This window comes from Rhea americana, unplaced genomic scaffold, assembly GCF_003343005.1.
Source record: "Rhea americana isolate MKP2758 unplaced genomic scaffold, rheAme1 scaffold_13, whole genome shotgun sequence".
In the NCBI taxonomy this organism is placed as follows: Eukaryota; Metazoa; Chordata; class Aves; order Rheiformes; family Rheidae; genus Rhea; species Rhea americana.
In genome coordinates, this window is record NW_028185372.1 from 3310560 (window position 1) to 3319176 (window position 8617).

The following is an 8617-nucleotide window of genomic DNA, read 5'->3' on the forward strand; positions in this document are numbered from 1 at the left end:
GCCCTTAACTGGTTGCAATGCAAGGTAAAACCAATTATTTTAAATTGCCTTCAGTAATATATGATGACAATTTAAGTTAACCTCTCCAAATTCCCAAATGATGACTGATAATGTCTGGCTGAGAARTGTTGAATTCCCATACTGCTTTAACCTCTGTCGTGTTTCAGACAGAGATATTTGGAAAGAAAAGGGGAATTTTAGCCCTGGAAGCTCATGCACTGCCATCATAGCGCAGCAGCTCTCCAGCCCTGAGTTTCTACTCACATAGTCATCAGCCCAGTGCAGGTTTCTAGAATAAGGAATGCATTGGGGGCTGCTCAGCAGTTTTTCGTATCTCCCTCTCACCCCTCGCCTACAGTCCCAGTTTGCCTCAGGACTGGGTGTGGATGTGTGCCGGTATGGCRGGTAGGTATGTCCTTGCATCACGTAACCTGGGCAAGGCGCACAGCTTACATGGCTCCTCTGTTCATAGCATGACTCTGCTGCACTCTGCTCAGCTCAGGGTCCGGCAGATTCTGGCCAAAGCGCCAATGATGTTTCCATTGCTCTAACTCAGTGCTTGCACTGCTATGGTCAAACAATAATCATGAATTCTGTGTGAAAAATATGCTGGTAGGCAATAGCATCTCATGAGAAAGAGTACTATACCCTCACCCTTGTCAAATAAATACATACTGTACCATGTTTGACAACACTCGGGATGAAGAAATGCCCATATCCAAGCCAACTTCTCTAACTGTGAAGCTTCTCTGTAGAAGGAGAGCAGTGACCTCTCTTTGTCTTAAAAGAGGAGTGGCCGTTGTCCGTGGCCAGGATGACAATGTGTACATGCACATATTCCTACATACAGGAAAGGACGTTTGGGTGGTGCATTTCTTTTTTGCAGAGGTGCTATTCTCGGAAGAAAGGGAGAATTTCAAGTGCATCCCTCTTGTCAGTGTTTCCTGTTTGCTGGCTGTAGCTTCTTCTGTTTGTGTGTATAATATATTCTGGCTAAGGTTTTTGAGTCCACAGTTAATATGTGACTTCTGGACTTCATAACGCTTAGCATGCSAATATATGAACTTCTATATGGGTCTGGCCCGTCGTTCCTGACTTACACTGATTGTCAGCTGGAGTTTGACAGTAGACCTGCTTACTCCATTTGCRAATCCCGCTAGATAAACCTTGGTGTTTTAGATGTCTAAATAGCTTTATAAACATGGTCCAACTGCTCTTCTGGTTATTAAAACCTGTCTTTGGCACACTTTACAACTCCCTACATCTATGTATCCACCTTACAACTTGTTCTTAACCCTCATGTTATGTAAATTGGAGTTCTCAGATTGATTTGGATCTAAGCAAATCTAGAATAAGGTAGTAAAATCTACAGAWGTAACATAATCAAGCATATGCATCCTTGCTAATATGGATTATATTGCATTTGAAATAGTGGCTCTGTAGTTATTTACTAGATTAAGCAGGAGGAAATCTGAGATAGAGTAAGTTTATCCAAATACTAAGAATTCAGCCTCACCTCTGAATTTGGCCAGGTAGCTGAGTAGGTGTCTAAGAAGCTTAAACAAGTGTACACTAGTGCCTGAAAAAGGTGTTAGGTACATCTACTTGAGCTCCTTACATCAGATTTGTATTTAGCTCAGAAATAGTCAGAGCCAGGAAACTATGCTCTTGGGCTCAGTCATCCAGGAGAAGAAATGATCACAATTATTTCTTCTACTGTCTGTAAAGAAAGCTGCTTTGGTTACAGCCTTTCTGTGTTCATGTACTTTCAGACATCTTCCTCAATGGTGTTTCCTGCCTATGTTAAGTCATCCTGGTTCRCTTATTACATCCTAGAGAAGTATTTCACTTTTAAGGGCAAGGTCTGGCATTTTTATATAAGAATGCTCATGAGGAAGCATAAATACTTAAAAAAAATGGAGGGTGAAAATATGCAATGTAGTCCTGTGGGGAATTTTGGTTTAAACAGTTTGGTTTATCTGTTCATCTTCCCCTTTCTTCTATCATGTGTACCTTGTACTTTTAGTCAAAAAGACATAATATAACACGGTGAAGTACATACTAATTACTTTCTCTAAAGTGATGAGCTCCAATTCCATCCTAACATAGAACATCAAATTTGTATTCTATAGTCACAGATTCCTTCATATGTAAATTGCTTTTATTGCCTGCACTTTAGAGAGAGAAACTAGGGCTCAAAGGTATAGTCTATACTACAAGTAACTTCACATCCAAACTGGGTTTAGAGCTCAGGTTTTTTATACAAACTCTGAAATCAATCTGCTTGAGCAGTAAATTTCACTCATTTGCTAAGAGAGCCTTGGGAAAATCATATTCTTCCATACTCATGATCACATTACCCTTKAGGTAACAAAGATGGTAACTAGTAGAAAATTAATATTACTTTTAGGATATTCATATGCCAATCAAGTAATACATGATTTAGGGAGAAGATTTAAGTCAATCTGAAAGTCGAAATAAACAGGCATGTTTGGGCAAGTCTTCAGGGCACTGAGCTTTAACAGCCTAAAATGATTCCGGTTTCATTCGAGGTGTTTTCATCTTAGACACCCGAGTTCTTGAAGTTCTGATGCTCGCTTGCTTTGTGACTTTGACCATGTCATTTAACTTTGCTTTACTCAGACTGTTAGGAAAGCTAGGGCAGAGACATCTTATGAGTTCAAACTGTATAAAGTTTRTAGGATGCTTGTAAGATCAGTGAGAATCAGGATTTGACTCTTATTTCTCGGACCATGCTCATTCCTCTAGGCTTCCTTTTGCTAGAGGTTTTTTTCATAAAAAGCTTCCTCTTGTTGCTTTTCAAAAAGTTTGATATTTTACAAAGCAAATTAGATTTTGTGCTTCCCTTTGTCTTAACTGATGTCAAATACTRTTAAAAGAAAGACATACGCAACATGAAAAAATGCTTATGATTTGACAAATCTGAAAATGCTCAGAGCTGGTCAACCTTCCCTGGCTGCAACATTCCAACAGCCTGGAAGATAAGAACATACTGCTGTTACTAGCAGACGAGTGGTTTGGAAAATGAGTTCAGGATTTTCCTAGCAAATGAAAGTTGCCAGAGTACTACTTTATGAAATAAATCCGGATTTTTGACAAAAAATAGAGAAACATGGAACAGATTCATCTATATAAATCTGACTATAAAAATATTAATTTTTAAACAGTTTGTTTATGCTTGGGAAAAAGATTACCACATATACTGTGGCTAAGGCTGAGGAAACTAGGCTGTAAAACATAGACTACTATATCAGTGATCTCTTTCAAATGCACAGCACTAAATAGTTAGAAGATATCTTTCTTTTCTACAACTTGGCCTAGAGGTAAATACAAAAAGATCATAGTAGACTTATTTTTGGTATTAATAGCCATGCAATTCCTCACAAAAAAAGTTTGCTGGCAAGAAACTTCACTTTCCTTAACCCCATTCTCATACTTGTTTCAATCTGAGCTGACAGAAGTTATATTTTTTTAAAAGGGGCATCTATCCAAGTTCTGTCACATCCCATCAGCCAGCAGTATATAAAACTGATTTGCTAGTATAAAAGACCCTCTTTTTCTTTAGGGTGCCTTTGTTTAAAATATAAATTACTAAAATAGCCCAAGAACAATCCCTGTGTTAGGAATGTTTGGTAAAAATGTGTCTTCCTTTTATTTTAGTTTTCTGTTAGGAATGTTCCTTTAAGGGTTACTATAGCAATACAAGCTGCTATTGAGACTGTAAACATTAATGATGACTTGGAAGCTGACACCCTGCAAAAACATTTTAGTCATTCTAAGTAAGATTTCCAACAGCACTGCCATAATATGCAACTCCTACTGAGAACAGCAGGATTCAGAGTTTTTTAAGAAAATAGTGTATATACTAGACAGCAAAACTGCAATGAAGGGAAAATAATATACTCTAATTTTGACACAAACCAAAATTCCCATTTCAGCATATTCTGATGCCATATTCTTTATATTTTGGGAGATCTGTCAGGCTACTTTTAAAGCAGCATTTGCCTGCCAAATCCAAACTGGCTCTACATCTCTCTGGAACCAAACTTTCATTGTTGTTGTTGCCTTCTCTTTGCAAATGCAATAAAAATATGTGCTAGGTTATATGTGACCATGGATAGCATTTATTGTGTAGGAAGCACAGAAACAAACTAACCACCAAGCCGACCAGATGCTCATATGGCATTTTGAGAAGGCAAAATCAGCTTTACTCCAAAACTAGGAGCTTTAAAATAGGAAAGGAAAATCACAGGTTTGTGTCTCAGACACGTTTTCTGATTTTTTTCCACAAACATAGTAACATAGGCTAACAAGTTCTATCTTCAATTACTATTTACAGGTAAGGACCCTTTAATGTAGTATGAATACCTATATCAGTGTTTAATGTACACATATACAGTAATTCCTTTGTGGAGCAACAAGGTAGTAAGTAGAAAAGCTGAGACAAAAGGAAAATGGTTTTAGGGATGCATAGCTATTTAATGTTCTCTTCCTAATAAAATATAGTATTTGAGGGCTTAATTTAGCTCCCTAGCACAAGTCAAAATTAATTTAACTGAGAATTGTTAGATTGAAAAAACAAAACCCAAGGCAAAAAAATAATTAAATTTTCACATCCCAAGAGCCTGGCTTCTGCAAAGGCCAAAGGTAAYGATAGCGAGCTGGATCTTTCCTATCCTCTTCCCGTGGCACATGAGAGTCTCTGTGGCTTTTGGTCTTTTGCACTGCAGGTCGTAGGCTTGTTATAGGGTGTTGGGAATTATTTTGTGGTTTGTGGGRACCTTCTGGACTAAAGAGTCTTTTACATTGTTGTTTATGACTTTAGGAGCCTGGACTTATGGTCCCTTCCAGTACTGTAATTCTGGAAACTTTGTTTTTATTTGCAACAAAGCTGATCTCAAGGAGTGGACTGTGTTCCCCTGCTGAGACTGCTATGTGTGTATTGCKGTAAATACAGTAGCCGTTAATTTTGTGATTTTCTTTGATGTTACACTGCCTTTTAACAGAACTCTGAGTAGTGGCTGTGCTGGGGAAGATCTATAGTTTTGTCTTGAGAATGTTGTAACTCATGATGGAGCCTCTTCAGCCTTTAAGCAGCCCTGAATCTGAAAGGTACAAACAGGGTCATGAGTCACTGCTTAGCCCAGTTTAGGGGTTCAAATATCTGTTTCAAATTTTAAGTATCTCAAATTTGTAACTCCTCTTCAGAGACGAAAATGTAAAATTGAGAAATTCAGATTCAAAAAGTAAAGAAATGCAACCATTTGGAAAGCAGTGAATAGAAATCTGTCTTCCACTGGAAGGATTTCTAGTATCTCTGATTTATTATATTGTGCTATCTGTCATCAAGCCATCTGTGATGAGCCATGTACAAATACCCAGTAAGAGACTGGTCTCTGCCCTGAAGAACTCATGCTATAAATAGACRAGTGAACCAGAGCACAGGAGGTGAACAAGGACACAAAGGGTCTGCTGCAGCGGGGTCCAAAGTAGAACTCRTATTGTTTTAGCAACAGGACAGCTTATGCTGGTGTGTATCTTTAAGCATGTCCCTCCTCTAAAAGGGTATATCCATAATTAGGGAAACCTGGTAATCCATATTTGAAATACACAGAATGTAACCTGGAATGTAATGGTGTAGTTTCTGTAAGGAAGGTCATTTAAGTGTGCAAGTGACAYATTAACGATGATGCACATTAATGCACATTAATGTTCCTAATGGTCATTAAAAAGGTTGCAGTAGGAATGGCTCTGTTACCTGAGGTGAGAGCTGTGTCTCCAGCTGATCCTACTAGTCCCCGTATTGAACCTCTATACTTTCATTGGAGGGAGATCTTCCCTGATTGCCCATAAACACCTTGTTGTGTACTGCTCCAACGCAGTCAGCTATTGTGTATCATAACGCGGTGTCATCGTCTCACCCATGTGTCTTCTCTTCCTTTAAACCCTCTGCAAATATGTCCTTAAATGCTTCATAATACATTCAAACAGTTTGTATGCAGGAAAGCACTGCCTTTTAGAAGTTATCTAGCTAGTTAAGACTTAAATCATTGGAGACTCTACTGACTATATAGTATGTTTGACCTTAGGAAACACCAKTCTTATCTTCCATGTTCCTTCCTTCAGTGTCACAAGCATTGTGTATTATCTGTAATCATAAACACTAGTAGAAAAAGATGTTGTGAAGCATTAATATTTGGTGTTTCTATGCATTTAATTCTTGGTTTTGGTTGAGAACTCTTCTCCTATTGTTAATTGGAAAATTAATATCACTTYCATAGTAAACAGGTGTCCAGAAAATAAAACTAGTAATATGAATTGTGGGGAATGTGTATATCTAYTTTCTCAAGGAACAGAGTACTCTCTGGATGGTACCTGTCAAAAAGTTAGCAGGTTTCAGTAACACAGTCGTGCATTGGTATTTTAGACATTATTTTTCTGTAGATTTTCAGCACAGTCGGAGACATCATTTGGAATTCATTGAGGAAACTGCATGGGTATGCCCTGTGTACCTGTTCATATATCTACCTTCTGTGTGCTAGTGATAGGGGATATGGTGGTTATATTGCAATTCCAAATATCTGAGATATCGAACAAATGCTCAACTATTGCAGCCTGGCAGAATCTCAGGATCTAGTCCTATATTCCTGTTGGTACCACTGGCATGGCCCATACTGACCTGTGGTGCCTCTGACAATGTTCTCCCAGGGCTGAGGAAAGAGTACCTACCTATCCCCTCTACTCTAGCACTGCAGATGTGCAGRTGTAGAGGAATAGGTTTCAGAGCAGTCTACTTTTGCCTCTCTAGCTAGTAATGATCCTCTTTTCCTATCAAACTGTTAGAGAAGACTAGAGCTGTATGAACGTAGAGAGTCACAGAAAGGGTCTGCATGAGTGTCTGGATGGTGCTACAACAGGACAACTGTGTGCTGCTGCAGAGAAGGGGAGGGGACACTGCAGAGTTGTCCAGTACTCGCTGTGGCTGATCAGCTGTGGCTGATCGTGATTGCTACCACTGGACCTGCTCTACTCATCTTGTTTGAGCACTGTGGGAAGTAAGAAGTARGAAGAAGTAAGAAGCCCTAAAAGTGAATAACACTAGACCACATAAAAGGACSCATGTCGTGAGGTTGCTGTCCTGCCTGCTTTGCCATCCTCTTGGCTCCTAGCTTAGCTTTTCTTGAAGAGCAGCCCCACTTTTGTTTCTCCCTGACAAAACCATGGGGACGTTTAGAAGTTTTATGGTTTTTGGATTTGTGTATTTGGATCATGAATTTTTTGGGCATTAGTTTCACAAAAAATTCAAAATATGGCTCCCATCACTACTCCCAAGCTACCTACTTACCATTTTATTTTGGTAAAGACTAGAGAGTCCAGAATAGTTTGGGGCATCTTGCTCTAGGTATGCTAAAACTCTTCGAAAAGCCCTTCCTTCTCAGTGTGTTGCCACCCGTTGTCAGCAAAGTACCACAGTATCCTCACAACAGATCCTTAACTGTATGGCTAAGTGTGGCTGAACCTAAGAGTAGGACTCCAGCATCTCAGAATGCAAAACTAAATAATACCAGACCGCATAAAATATGCAGTATAAATTATGGACAACAAAAGTGGTATGCGAATGTTGTTCAGACATGAAAGAAAAATTTTACTCAATATAAGGCCAACAGCAGAGAGGAAAAGAATTAGGAGGCACGGAGAAGGGTAAAATCCTCAATATTTATAAACAGATTTGAAAAGCTATGGAAATGTCATGAGACAGAACAATGCAGGACACTGGTTGTCAGAGCAGTTTTTAAGTGGTAGCATAACTGTACCACTGCAGACTGGAGAGGTGTAAGCTGCATTTGCGTTATGCGATAGCTACATGAGCTCAAAATGGTCCTGTAATTGAATTCATCCAGGCTTCAAATTCAGCAAAAGTTATAGCATTCATATTTCCATCTGGGAGTTTTGTGGTGGCCAAACATGCCGGGGTAAGTGGAACACTGAACCTTCCGAGTTAGCTGGAGAAAGATCRTTCTTGAAAGCTGTCATTGCTGCCTGTCAGCTGTGTAGTCAGTATGTCAAATACAGTGACTGGTTTCAGTTTAATTCCTAGTTCATACTCAACAAATTTCTATCAAAATTAGCACTAACGAGCTGTAGTTTCAGAAGATACACCATAGGATGAGCATGATTTTAGCAGTCTTCTGAGTAGTTCTGCTGGACAAGGGGTGAGGTACACTTGCAGAGTGTGCTGAAAGAGCTGTATGTGTCTACTCTGGAGATAAAACACCTTTTGATGTTTGCTGCTGTCATCTTGGCACTTTCAGAAGCATTAAGTTCAAGTAAAAAAATGTTTTAAAGAGTGGAAGACTTCATTTTATATGTTGCCTTCTCACATAAGGTGACAAAACTGCAGTCCATTCCCTTCCAACTTTCCAAAAGGACTGTCCAAGTTCAGTGCAGTAAAAATATCTTGGAATCCAGTCACCAACCTCAGAAAACAGGCGTTTGTAACTGAAATGGGGAACTAGCAAGAGAAGTTGACAGGGGCTCCTCTGTTTTATGTGTACCGCACAAAGTTCAGAAATATAAACAATGTGTAAAAGAGAAG